Source organism: Saccopteryx bilineata, chromosome X, assembly GCF_036850765.1.
Source record: "Saccopteryx bilineata isolate mSacBil1 chromosome X, mSacBil1_pri_phased_curated, whole genome shotgun sequence".
In the NCBI taxonomy this organism is placed as follows: Eukaryota; Metazoa; Chordata; class Mammalia; order Chiroptera; family Emballonuridae; genus Saccopteryx; species Saccopteryx bilineata.
The window spans coordinates 40,840,449-40,854,246 of NC_089502.1; the positions used below are offsets into that span (position 1 = coordinate 40,840,449).

At 41.4% G+C, this 13,798-nt stretch overlaps 1 pseudogene; it reads right to left on the bottom strand.

The window, feature by feature from the left end:
• Positions 1–4,834: 4,834 nt before the first annotated feature.
• On the bottom strand, positions 4,835–10,266 carry LOC136317635 (beta-citrylglutamate synthase B-like; annotated as a pseudogene).
• Positions 10,267–13,798: the final 3,532 nt, after the last annotated feature.

A 13,798-nucleotide genomic window follows, 5' to 3' on the forward strand; every position in this document is an offset into this window, starting at 1 on the left:
CTGTGGGAGGGGAAGAGAGAGACAGAGAGGAAGGAGGAGGGGTGGAGAAGCAAATGGGCGCTTCTCCTATGTGCCCTGGCCGGGAATTGAACCCAGGTCCCCTGCACGCCAGGCCGACGCTCTACTGCTGAGCCAACTGGCCAGGGCCCCCCGGAGCTATTCTTATAGGCTAGTGAATTTTAGAAGTGAAAACGACGCTCCTGAATATTGGGTACATGCCGACTGCATGACCTATCATATTGGGCTAGCAGTATATGATACCTCTAGAAATTAGAAATCTCAATCAACGTGGAGATTTCTAAATTACCATTAGGAAAAAAATGGTCCTTTGGGGCAGAAAAATTAAAAAAGATGTCTATTTCCAGGTGGATGCAGCTCTGTGTATGGCACACAGTTTAGTAATAAGAGGATGAGCTGAATTTCAGTCCCACACCACATTGGCCTAGCCTGGCACAAACCCAGTTACCCTGCTGCCATACCTAGCAGAACCTTATCCATCCTGCTTGCTGTTGTTGCTGCCTGAGGACACCAGAGGGCAGCCAACTACATGGCTTCTGTTTACCCTGTATCGCCATGGGAGAATTTGATATACCCAGGAGATAAGATGTGAGGCAGCCTTTATAGTCAGGTAAAATCTGTTAGCTCCCAGAGGTTCCCGGACTCAGCTGATCCGGGAAATTCATTGCACATTGATCTCTTTGAAACTGCAAAATTGGGCTACCAGTTTATTTCACTGTATCTGTGGCACCTATGGCTTAAAGAAGCAAAACAAATCCAGTTTCCTGCAGAATTGATTATATCTTAGCAGGCATGAAATGTTTCTTAAAGCAATTTGGACATCTGAAAAATTTTAGCATACTATATACACATCATTCCAGCATAATTCCAATATATTCTTGTTTGTACAAAGGGTCCTACTGTATTACCTTTCTGCCATGTAAAAGACAAGGAATATGATTTAGGCTATATTCCCCTAAGACCCTTATAACACAGTGTTTACAGTCATAATTTTATCTGAGTCTAGTGGGTTCTCTTGTTAATCTCTTAAGGGGTAGCACCTATAATGATAAGGGGAAAGGTCAAGTTGATTGTGAAAATAGTTCTACAACCTCTTTGCTTGGCACTGAAGAACAGGGCAGAGTACTGTTGGCCTTCTGTATATGTGGGTTTTGCATCTGTGTATTCAACCAACCACAATCAAAAACAGCATTTGGGATACACATTTGGAAATCTATGACTACAAAAGGCTAACTATATGCATTGTTGTATGCCGTTTTATTTAAGGGACCTGATTATCTGTGAATTTGGGTATTCACAGAACCCTGATATCTCCAGCATTAGGGAACAAGTCTGCTCAGTCCAAGGGAATGAGCAGAAGGTGAATATGGAGGCTGTGGGAAACAGAATTTAAGATAGCTTTCTGAGACTCAAATGGAAGAATATGACTAAAATGGGACTGGGAGCAGAAGACAGGGGAACAGCAAGCCTGCTGAAATGAAGCTGAAGGTCACTAATCAAGAATATGGATATCCAGCCTTGGCCAGTTGGCTCAGTGGTAGAGCATCATCCCAGCATGTGGAAGTCCCAGGTTCAATTCCTGGCCAGAGCACACAGGAGAAGCGCCCATCTACTTCTCTACCCTTCCCCCTCACCTTCCTCTCTATCTCTCTCTTCCCCTCCAACAGCCAAGACTCCATTGGAGCAAAGTTGGCCCCGGTGCTGAGGATGGCTCCATGGCCTCCGCCTCAGGTGCTAGAATGACTCCAACTGAAACAGAGCAACGCCCCAAATGGCCAGAGCATTGCCTCCTGGGGGGCATGCCGGGTGGATCCTGGTCAGGTGCACGTGGGCGTCTGTCTGACTGCCTCCCTGCTTCTAACTTTGGGGAAAAGAAAAAAGAATACGGATATCCAATGCCCCCAGTTGAGTTATTACATGCTTATATTTCTCAAGACATAGTCTAGTTAATGGGGCCAGGACAGAGAAAATAACAGGGGGTAAGCATTCAATACTTCTCCTCTAAGCTATACTAGGCACTCTTCACACTTGTAGAGGGAATAGTGGACTTACCTTACCTTGTGCCTTGGGAAAATGTTCTACATGTCCTCTTAGGATAAATGCACTCAAGTGGACATCCTGGAACCCCGAATAGTTTCTATTAGGAGCATGAGTTATGAGTGTAAACCATTAACACAAACAATGACTTTTGCAACCATGTCTGACTGAAGTTTCTGATGAGGCCTGATTTTACAACAGTTCACACCATACCATCCACTGGTTTTATTTCTTCATTCCTGGATAAGTCTAGTGACAGCTTTTGGGAACTTGAAGGGATGGGATTGTAGTCTGGAAAATGAGAAGGAGAGTAGTTTTTCTCATGTGTCATATTCTCTTACAGTGTCATGGTAAATCTAGGGACACTGCTATTATTTAGTATTTTTTTATCTCGATTAAGTATGCTAAAAACCCAGAGGGACCAAAGAGGCAGAAAGGAGTTTTGGCTTTCTTTCAAAGAATCTCGTGCAAAAGAGTGACCACTCTGCAGGAAAAGTAGCTGCCAGGTGTGGGGGTGTGGTTTCTTTCCTGTGGCATGTGAAAACACTGACTGTATTTCATTTTAACCTGCTAAAAATGGTTTATCTCACTATGAGCTCATCTTCCTTCATTCTCATTTCCAAGTAGGCCTTAGTAACTGTCTTACTTCCTTTTATAAATTTCCACCAAGTAAATGCCATATTTTATTTTGGTAAAAGAAGTAACCAAGACCATTCTTGGCTCAAACCTTAAATTGCTTCAAACTTTAATTGCACTTCTTGTCAGAAATTCAAAGCTGCCTGGGGTCCCCTCTCAGCAAAGTTAGTCAGCAATGTGACAAGGACCTGTGTGTCTGCAACTGATGTGGAAAGGGGCTTGCATGAAACTTGGTTCCTCTTTCCACTCGAGAAAACCCAGACAAGTCTTAGCCACTCACTGATAACACGATCAGTAAGAAGCAGATGTGGTATTTAAACAGGATCTTTTAAAATGTTTTTTCCATTGACCTGAGAGAGACAAAGAGGAAGGAAGTGGGGACAGAAGGATCAACATGTTTTTCTACTTAGATGTTCCATTTAGTTGTGCATTTATTGGTTGCTTCTTGAACATGCTCTGGTCAGGGATGAAGCCCTCCACTTTGCACACTGGGGTGAGGCTCTATCTACTGAGCCACCTGGTCAGGGTGAACAGAAGATTTTTTGACTGAAAATCTAGTCTTTCTTCTAAGACATTAAAGAGCATTGTGAACAATAGGAAATAAATTAATGTTCCTTGAGAGGCAGTATATATAACACAGTGGTTAATATTCAAACTTCTGACAACTGGGTTGTTTTTATTTTGCATGTGTGGTAAAATATGCCATTCAGTGGCATTAGGCATATTTGCAATGTTGTGCGATCATTCACAGAACTTTTTCATTATCTCTAACAGAAACTCTATTCTGACAACTATTTTGGGGTTTTTTTTTATTATAATTTTATTTTTTTTATTTATTTTTATTTATTTATTAATTTTAGAGGAGAGAGAGAGAGAGAGAGAGAGAAAGGGGGGAGGAGCAGGAAGCATCAACTCCCATATGTGCCTTGACCAGGCAAGCCCAGGGTTTTGAACCGGCGACCTCAGCATTCCAGGTCGACGCTTTATCCACTGCGCCACCACAGGTCAATTTTATTTTTTTTAATGGGGTGACATCAATAAATCAGGATACATATATTCAAAGATAACATGTCCAGGTTATCTTGTCGTTCAATTATGTTGCATACCCATCACCCAAAGTCAGATTGATCTCTGTCACCTTCTATCTAGTTTTCTTTGTGACCCTCCCCCTCCCCCTTTCCCTTTCCCTCCCCCTCCCCCCGTAAACACCACACTCTTATCAATGTCTCTTAAGTCTCATTTTTATGTCGCACCTACATATGGAATAATGTAGTTCCTGGTTTTTTCTGATTTACTTATTTCACTTCGTATAATGTTATCAAGATCCCACCATTTTGCTGTAAATGATCCAATGTCATCATTTCTTATGGCTGAGTAGTATTCCATAGTGTATATGTGCCACATCTTCTTTATCCATTTTTAAAATTTTAACTTTTGCAACTAAGAATTTGGATTAACATGGCCTGACCTGCGGTGGTGCAGTGGATAAAGCACCAACCTGGAATGCTGAGGTTGCTGTTTCAAAACCCTGGGCTTGCCCAGTCAAGGCACAAATATAATAAATCCCAATAGGAGCCCCTCAAGACTTCATAAACTATTAATGTAAAGCTGGTAGTTAGTACAGTAAAGCAGAGTTCTCAGATATGTATAAAATATCTTGTAATTTAGGTAGATGTTTTCCTCAGACTTTACAAATCTTTGCACCACAATGTGAAATTATACTAATCTGAAATTTGTACCAACTTTACAAAAACAAAGCAAAGAACCATGAAAAAATGTATATGTTCTTTATGGCCTGAGAGTGCAAACAGTTTTGTGTATTAAAAAGAGTGAGTACAAGAGCCTGACATCTTTCTACCTCACCTCTTCTGCCTATCTGCATAACTGTTAAATGAAAATCAGTAAGATCTTAACAGCAGAGGGCTCCTTCGTCTCCCTCTTCTTTGTTAACTAATCCTACCCATTTTTCTCTCATCTTCCTGAGCATTTTCCACGAACAGCACTGCAAGTTGGTTTTAAAAAATAAGAAAGGAGATAAACGGAAAGAATTTTAAAAAGTAAATTTTACAAGAGTTTTGTCATTATTATTGTTATTTGTAATATTATATAATTAATTATTGTAATTAATTATTTACCAGTAGAGTCACTGTTCAATTTCATTGGCTAGCAGCTGGTTCATGTTGAATAGGCTTCCTAGGAGATTGGTGCTTTCAGGGTCACTGTCAACAGATCTGGAAATTGCACTCATCTCACTAGCAGTGCTGGCTGTGCAAGCTCTGGCTTACTAATCTCACTGGTTGGGGACACCGTGAACAGAAGGAACATACAACACCATGAACAGCAGGGATATACGCGTAATGAGCCTTCTAGAAAGCAGAAGGGAGGTGGCATAGTCTGCTCTGACACCAGCTATATCTGAATTAAAAACTTTGTCAAAGGTGATAAAACCTACATTTGCATTGATTGGCCTATCAGACACATGAGCAGCCACACACATCTGTCCCCAGGATATCAGACACCTGAATAGCTTGCTACTTTCCTTGTTTACTGAGTGAACACATCACCCCCGCACCATCTAGTGAGCAGTTGCTTTGCATTCTCCCAAATGTTGAACAAAATAGTATGGTGTCAACCACACGACAACCCACAACAATGACATGTACATTCTGTCCATGAGACTCTTTACATACTTCTGGGACAGGTATGGAGCTTTATGGTGAATAAGATGTCTTGTATCAGCCACAAGGTGCTTATCTCAAGTCAAGAAAACAGCTTTGCCTCTATGACTATATGTATTCTTCACTATTATTGGGAACTCTAGTACTTTTGCTTCAGCAATAATTTTTAAAAACTTTTTATAACTACCATAAGAGAAAGTAGTTGGGAATGGAACACCATAACCAGCCAACTCTTGAAATGTCCAGAACCTATTAACACAATTCAGGGTGGCTTGAGGTCGGTTCATAAGCTAGCACCCCATCTTCTCTAGATGGTGCAAAATAGTGATGTCACTATCACTTGGCACCCAAGGGGTTGGTACTCTTACTTCCACCACCTGTGGGTAGGCAGTAATTAATTTTTTTTTGTATTTTTCTGAAGTTAGAAATGGGGAGGCAGTCAGACAGATTCCCTCATGCGCCCAACCAGGATCCACCCGGCATGCCCACCAGGGGGCGATGCTCTGCCCATCTGGGTGTTGCTCTGTTGCAACCAGAGCCATTCTAGCGCCTGAGGCAGAGGCCATGGAGCCATCCCCAGCACCCGGGCCAACTTTGTTCCAATGGAGCCTTGGCTGCGGGAGGGGAAGAGAGAGACAGAGAGGAAGGAGAGGGGGAGGGGTGGAGAAGCAGATGGACGCTTCTCCTGTGTGCCCTGGCCGGGAATTGAACCCAGGACTCCTGCACGCCAGGCTGATGCTCTACCACTGAGCCAACCGGCCAGGGCAGTAATTAATTTTTTATTAATCCACAAGCCCAGGTTTCCTTGCTCAATTGTCAGTACCACCCCATCCATTGATACAACCCTAAAGTCCATTTCCTCCTCACAACACTTGGCCTGATTCAATGCTCATAAGATCTCTTTTTGGGGGTAGTCTTTTCTGATTCAACTTATGTCAAAAACCATACTTTGGAAGCCACATAGCTACATGTCTTGATCTGCTTGTTCTTCCTTTGCCTGGATTATTTCCTTCTGAATGTAAACTCTTTTTGATTGCAGAAAATAACAGAACAAGTCCAAAATCTGAGAGCTGGATGGAATGCTACAGCAAGATTCTTCAGATGAAACTTTTATTGACAGGACTAAGATTTTTTTTTTTTTTCTGAAGCTGGAAACGGGGAGAGACAGTCAGACAGACTCCCGCATGCGCCCGACCGGGATCCACCTGGCACGCCCACCAGGGGCGATGCTCTGCCCACCAGGGGGCGATGCTCTGCCTCTCTGGGGCATCGCTCTGCCGCGACCAGAGCCACTCTAGCGCCTGGGGCAGAGGCCAAGGAGCCATCCCCAGCGCCTGGGCCATCTTTGCTCCAATGGAGCCCCGGCTGCGGGAGGGGAAGAGAGAGACAGAGAGGAAGGAGGGGGGGTGGTGGAGAAGCAAATGGGTGCTTCTCCTATGTGCCCTGGCCGGGAATCGAACCCGGGTCCCCCACACGCCAGGTCGACGCTCTACTGTTGAGCCAACCGGCCAGGGTCGACAGGGCTAAGATTTTTAAACTCAGGCTGGTTTGACCTCAGGGCTTCTATTTATACTGCTTGTACTATGAAGATGAAATAAGATAAAGAACATTTGATGTCTACCCTCAAAAAATGCTAGCTATATTGCCTGACCTGTGGTGGTGCAGTGGACAAAACATAGACTTGAAATGATAAGGTTGCTAGTTAGAGGTGCCAGACTTGCCCAGTTAGAGGCACATATGAGAAACAACTACTACAAGTTGATGCTTCCCACACCTTCCCCCTTCTCTCTCTTTCTATCCTCTCTCTAAAATCAATAAACACAATCTTTTTTAAAAATGTCAGCTATTTTACTGTTTTTATATTGTTATCAAATTGAGCTTGAAACTCATGCTTCCTTAGCCTTTCTGGTGACAATAGATTGCTCTCTTCTACTACAAAGGAATGTTCCCAGCTTAAGAATAAATTTTCCTCTCCACTTAAGTAGAAGAAAGAGTCTGAGGTCCTCTCCCATGTATGCAGACCTAACTACATATGGCTGCCACCTAGGAATTGCCACCCTAACTGCATGGCTGGAGGATACCCACTTCTTTCTCTATAGCTCTCTCATGGTAGGCCCAGGGACAATAGTAACAAAGACCAACTTCTAAAAGGTGAAGAGGAATGAAAGAAAAATCCCTTTCAACCACTGCCTTCCACAGGTACTCTCAAGTCCCTACCACTCTACCCTACCACCCAAACCATCCAACCTCTTCTAACAGTGAATGTTAGTGTCAGCCTCAATTGACTATGGAAGTTTCTCCACCTCACCCTCTCACTGTTTCTGTGTCAGTCTCTTGAGCTGGCCAGAGGTGAGGGATAGGAGAAAGGGGAAGGGAGGCAGAATGGGAGACAGTGGGGCAGTTCTGAGCTCCGTTCCCTACCCCTTGCTCATTCCCCAGCCCTCACCCAGAGCCTCTCCTCCAAATTCACATTTCTATTCTATATATTCTATATCCCAGAGTTCTTTTCCCCAAAACTCAAAACCTTCAACTTGTTGGACTCCTCATGTTAACTCCCTCAGTGTGCCTTGCTTTAACTAGTAGAGTCATTGTCTAAACAGGAGGTGAGAGAAAGAAGTTACTGCTGCCAAGTATAGTCTGGGATCTTCAACTTACATATCTGAATTCTCCCCTAATACTCTGGATCAGAAGGAGGGATATTTGCCATTTCTCAGCCACATCTTATGTTTTCCAATTTCCACACCTTTGCTTCTGCTGTTCCATCTCCTTGAAACACCATACCTCCTTTACGTTCATCATTTATGTCAAATTCCACAGCTTTCTTAAAGCCTTCCTTGATTTCTCCTATCTTCCTCTTTTTGATCTTCACTTGTTCTCCATGTGTACCACTCTAACTAGCACTTCAAATAGTCTGCCTCTCATAGTCACCCATGCTCATGTCTTATCTCCCCTTGCAAGGTAAATGACTTTTTCACAGGCAAAGAACTCTGTCTGAATCATATTGGTAGCCCTGCGGTGCCTTGCACATAGAAGAAAATTGGTGAACACTTGATTGTAATTGAAAGCATTTTCCATAAAAACATGGGTAAGTTTTGATTACTTTATAGGTTTGGAGGGATGACCCCGGGGACTCAAATACTATGTGAAACAGTGCTTGTGTTTATAAGAAAATGCACGCAAGCTATAAACAACAGATTGCAACATGCACACTGTTTATAAATTGGAGGTGGCTTAGATTGATAGGAAAAGAATGCTGCAAGTGCTCAGTTACAAGTTGAGTCTTCTGCCAGCAGAGGGCAGCATAGGCAGCACCGAAGCTGAAACACTATGAACCCAAATTCTTTTCCCCAGTCTGGTCGCCCTGACAGTGTAAGAGACAGCACTGTCTGGCAACAGGCAGCACAAGCTCTTATCAGCTATGCTGAGAGAAGTGGCCACAGAGAGAAAAGGACAGGATTTTTGATGGGAATTGCATTAAATTTGTATACTGCTTTGGATAATATAGTCATTTTGACTATATTTATTCTTCCTATCCAAGAACAAGGAATATTTTTATGTACATATATACTATGGAATACTACTCAGCCATAAAAAATGATGACATTGGATCATTTACAACAACATGGATGGACCTTGATAACATTATACTGAGCGAAATAAGTAAATCAGAGAAAACCAGGAACTGCATGATTCCATACATAGGTGGGACATAAAAATGAGACTCAGATACATGGACAAGAGTGTGGGAGTTACCAGGGGCAGGGGAAGGGAGAAGAGGAAGGGGGTGAGGGAGGGGAGGAGCACAAAGAAATCCAGATAGAAGGTGACGGAAGACAATTTGACTTTGAGTGATGGTTATACAACATAATCAAATGTCAAAATAACCTGGAGATGTTTTCTCTGAATCTATGTACCCTAATTAATCAATGTCACCCCATTAAAATTTTTTTAAAAAAGACAGGATTGCCTACACCCTTCCCCTTACACATTAAATTCCCTTCCTTTGGTTCCAAGTCACTACAAATGTTTACATTTTGATATTATAGTATATATTAAAATGACATAAAATGATAAATGGTATAACTTATAATAATTAAAGTTTTTAACTCTTTTTTCCCTAAGATCTTATTTTTGATTGGATTTTCATTCGCTTTTACAACTGATAGGGCATTTAAAGGACTCATAGTCTACTTGAGACCCTTATGAAATTTTCCTTCAAAATCTTTAGTTAAATATTTCAAACAGCCCTGGCCAGATAGCTCAGTCGTTTAGAGCACCATCCAGAAGTGCAGAGGCTGCCGGTTTGATCCCCAGTCAGGGCGCATACAGAAATAGATTGTTTCTCTCTCTCTTTCTCTCTCTCTATTCTTCTCTCTCTAAAATCAATAGAAATAAATATTTAAAAAATATTTCAGGCATATGGAAAGTATAGATACTAAAACCAATACTCATATACCCACCACCCAGCAGTATCAAAACTACATATACAGTGCTGGTTATACAGGTATGCTCACATTCTGAACATTTATTGAGCTGCACTGTTTTATTTTGTGCTCTTTTTGTACATGCATTTTTATCAAAACACTGATAAGTACAAGTGTAGCTTTTGTGTATTCTCCTAATCTTACCTTCCTATCAGCAGAAGTCCAGAATATAGAAATTTTTAACCCCATGCAAATTATTACACTTTTACTACATACATATGAATCTATCAACAACACTGAGCCTGACCAGGCGGTGCTGCAGTGGATAGAGCATCTCACTGGGACACAGAGGACCCAGGTTCAAAATTCCAAGGTCGCCAGCTTGAGCGTGGGCTCATCAGGCTCGAGCGGAGGCTCACCAGCTTGAGTGAGAGATCGCTGGCTTGAGCATGGGAATATAGACATACCTCCATGGTTGCTGGCTTGAGCAAGGGGTCACTCACTTTGCTGTAGCCCCCTGCTCAAAGCACATATTATAAAGCAATCACTGAACAAAGCTGCAACAAAGAATTGATGCTTCTTATCTCTCTCCCCTCCTGTCTATCTGTCCCTCTCTCTGACTCTCTCTCTGTCTCTGTCAAAAAAAAAAACCCACACAAAAAACCCCAGGCCTGACCTGCTGTGGTGCAGTGGGTAACGCGTCTACCTGGAATGCTGAGGTTGCCGGTTCAAAATCCCAGGCTTGCCTAGTCAAGGCACATATGGGAGTTGATGCTTTCTGCTCTTCCCCCCTTCTCTCTCTCTGTCTCCTTCCTCTAAAATGAATAAATAAAGTCTTGAAAGGCCTTGTGTACTTTAACAAAACAAAAAAAAACATTGAGTAGTTCTTTGCATCTTTTTAAACTTCCTGTAAATGATGATCTGAGTATATCCTTCAATTGGTTTTGCTGCACTCTGCTTTGTGTAGTATTATAGTCACTAGAAATACATTAGAAAAGAAATGGTTGTGAGATGTATATCTGCATTTATACTTGTCATTACTTGTTCTTATGCTCTTTGGGACTATCTACTTGAATTTTGAATATGTGATTAGATTTTGGAAAAATCTCTAGAAAACAGTCCCCATACCCTTTTCAGGCCCTTACTTTTCATCCAAGGCTGTACCGTAATTTTCTGTTCAAGGCTTAAAAATATTCAATGAGCAATTTCAAACAATAAACACCTTCTAAAAGGTATTCTTAACATCTCTGAAATGTAAAGTTGTGCAGGAAAGTATTAGTGTGCATATGAAAATGTTACAGAGGCAACTGCTTTTTTTCCTTGAAATGTGAATGAGTTATCAGCTTGAAATTTATACCTATTCAATTCTGCATCCTGATTTATTTATTTTTTTGTGACAGAGGCAGAGAGACAGAAAGAAGAACAGATAGGGACAGATAGACAGGAAGAGAGAGAAATGAGAAGCATCAATTCTTTGTTGCGGCTCCTTAGTTGTTCATTGATTGCTTTCTCATATGTTCTTTGACCGGGGGGGCTCCAGCAGGCTGAATGACCCCTTGCTCAAGCCAGTGACATTGGGCTCAAACTGGTGATCCTTGCTCAAACGAGATGAGCCTGTGCTCAAGCTGGTGACCTCAGGGTCTCGAACCTGGGTCCTCTGCATCCCAGTCCGATGCTCTATCCACTGCACCACCACCTAGTCAAGTTGCATCTTGATTTTTTTAAGCTTCCATTCTCAAAAAAGGGCATATGAAAGTAAATTGAGGCAAGTTAAGAAAACATTTTTCATGCAAATCCTGATCTCATTTTTCTGTTAAGACCTAAGAGATAAAAACATTCTTCAGGTAATATCCTTTCTCCCCTTCTCCTCAACACTTGTATCATTTATTTTAAGCAAATAACTAATTATCAAGGTCAAATGGCCTATATTTTGTATGATTCTGTTTATATAAAATTCAAAGAATACCTCAATTGGTTAGAGCATTGTCCTGAAGTGGAAAGGTTGCTGGTTTGGTTCCCGATCAGGGCACATACTGGAACAGATCTATGTTCCTCTGTTTGTCTCTCTCTCTCTCTCTCTGTCTTTTTCTCTCTCACTCTCTAAAATCAATAAAATAAACATTAAAAAAAGGAAGTTTGACCCTGGCTGGTTGACTCAGTGGTAGAGCGTTGGCCCAGTGTGTGAAAGTCCCAGGTTTTATTCCCAGCCAGAGCACACAGGAGAAGTGGCCATCTGCTTTTCCACCCCTCCCCCTCACCTTTCTCTCTATTTCTTTCTTCCCCTCCTGCAGCCAAGGCTCCATTGGAACAAAATTTGGCCCGGGGACTGAGGATAGCTCCATGGCGTCCACTTTAGGCACTAGAATGGCTTTAGCCACAACGGAGCAATGCCCAAATGGGCAGAGCATTGCCCCCTAGTGGGCTTTCTGAGTGGATCTCGGTAGGTTGCATGTGGTAGTCTTGGTCGGTCACATGTGGAAGTCTTTCTCTGCCTCCATGCTTCTCACTTCAGAAAAATACAAAAAAGAAAAAAGAAAAGAAAGTCTGACTAAAAGGCTATCACACAATTTATCTGTCATTCACCAGAAAAAAGTAAAATGGAGTTATACTGCTCTTCTTAGAAAGATTTCCAGTTTAGAAACTTGTAAATATCACAAAATGTATTTTTTTTAGATAGAGACAGACAGGAAGGAAGGAAGGGAGAGAGATGAGAAGTATCAACTTACAGTTGCATCACGTTTTAGCTGTTCATTGGTTGCTTCTCATTTGTGCCTTGACGCAGGGGGTGGGGCTACTCCAGCAGAGCCAGTAACCCTTTGCTCAAGCCAGAGATCTTGATTTTCAAGCCAATGACCTTTGGGCTCAAACCAGCAACCATGAGATCATGTCTATGATTCCACACTCAAGCTGAAGACCCTGTGCTCAAGCCGGTGACCTTGGGATTTTGAACCTGGGTCATCAACGTTCTAGCTCAACACTCTTTTCACTGTGCCACCACCAGTCACGCACAAAATGTATTTTAAATTTTATCTAAAGACTGAAAGTTTAGACTTTTTAAAGAGTATTTCATTTTTCAAAGAAGAAACCTTCAATTTCCAGCTCTGCTATGCTGAGCATTTTGCTTCTCACTAGATAACTCACTAGAGTTTTTTTTCTTTCAAATCCCCAAAATAATTAAAAGAATAATAAAAGCACTACAATAGTTAGTAGATTTGTGGATTGTCCCTGCATTGCGAAAAATAGAACAAATATTTCTGCCATAAATTCATTATATAATCAATGAATATTTATTGAGTTTATACTGTGTGCTGATAATTGTCCTGGGTGCTGAGGGAATACCAGTGAGCAAGATCAACAGGTCACTGTCTTTGAAGAGTTGATGGTCTAGTGGGGAGACACAGGTAGTAAAAAATAGTACTCTAATAAAATAAACATGACTTTAGACAGTGGTTAAAGCTATGTAGAAAACAAAATGAGGTAAAGACGATTAAGAATGGCAATGGCAGTATGATTATTTTGGATGGAGTGGTCAGGAAAGTTTTTTCAAAAGAGATCATATTTGTACAGTGGCCTGAATAGAAGTGAGCCTATCAACAAAAACGTAAAGTTACTATATGACTAAGCAATGTAACTTATATATATATATATGCCCAAGAGAAATAAAAACTTATTTTCATACAAAATTCATACATATATGTTTACAAAAACATATATATTTATAATAGCTAACAAAGGGTGTTGGAGCAGAAACATTTCTCTTCTACGCTTCTAGTATCTTTGGCTGGTCTAATAATCAAATTAACATAAGACAGATTAAAAAAATTACTTAGCTATGTACATGGGCCCCATAAAAATTTAAGGCCCATGTGCAGTCATACAATTAAAGCTTATATGCCATCTTGAGCTAAAGAGAAAGGAGTAAGATTCTAGAAATTTAAAGGAGAGAAAGACAATTTATGAGATAGGAAAAGCAAGTATTTGATAAACAAATGTTTGTCATGCCAT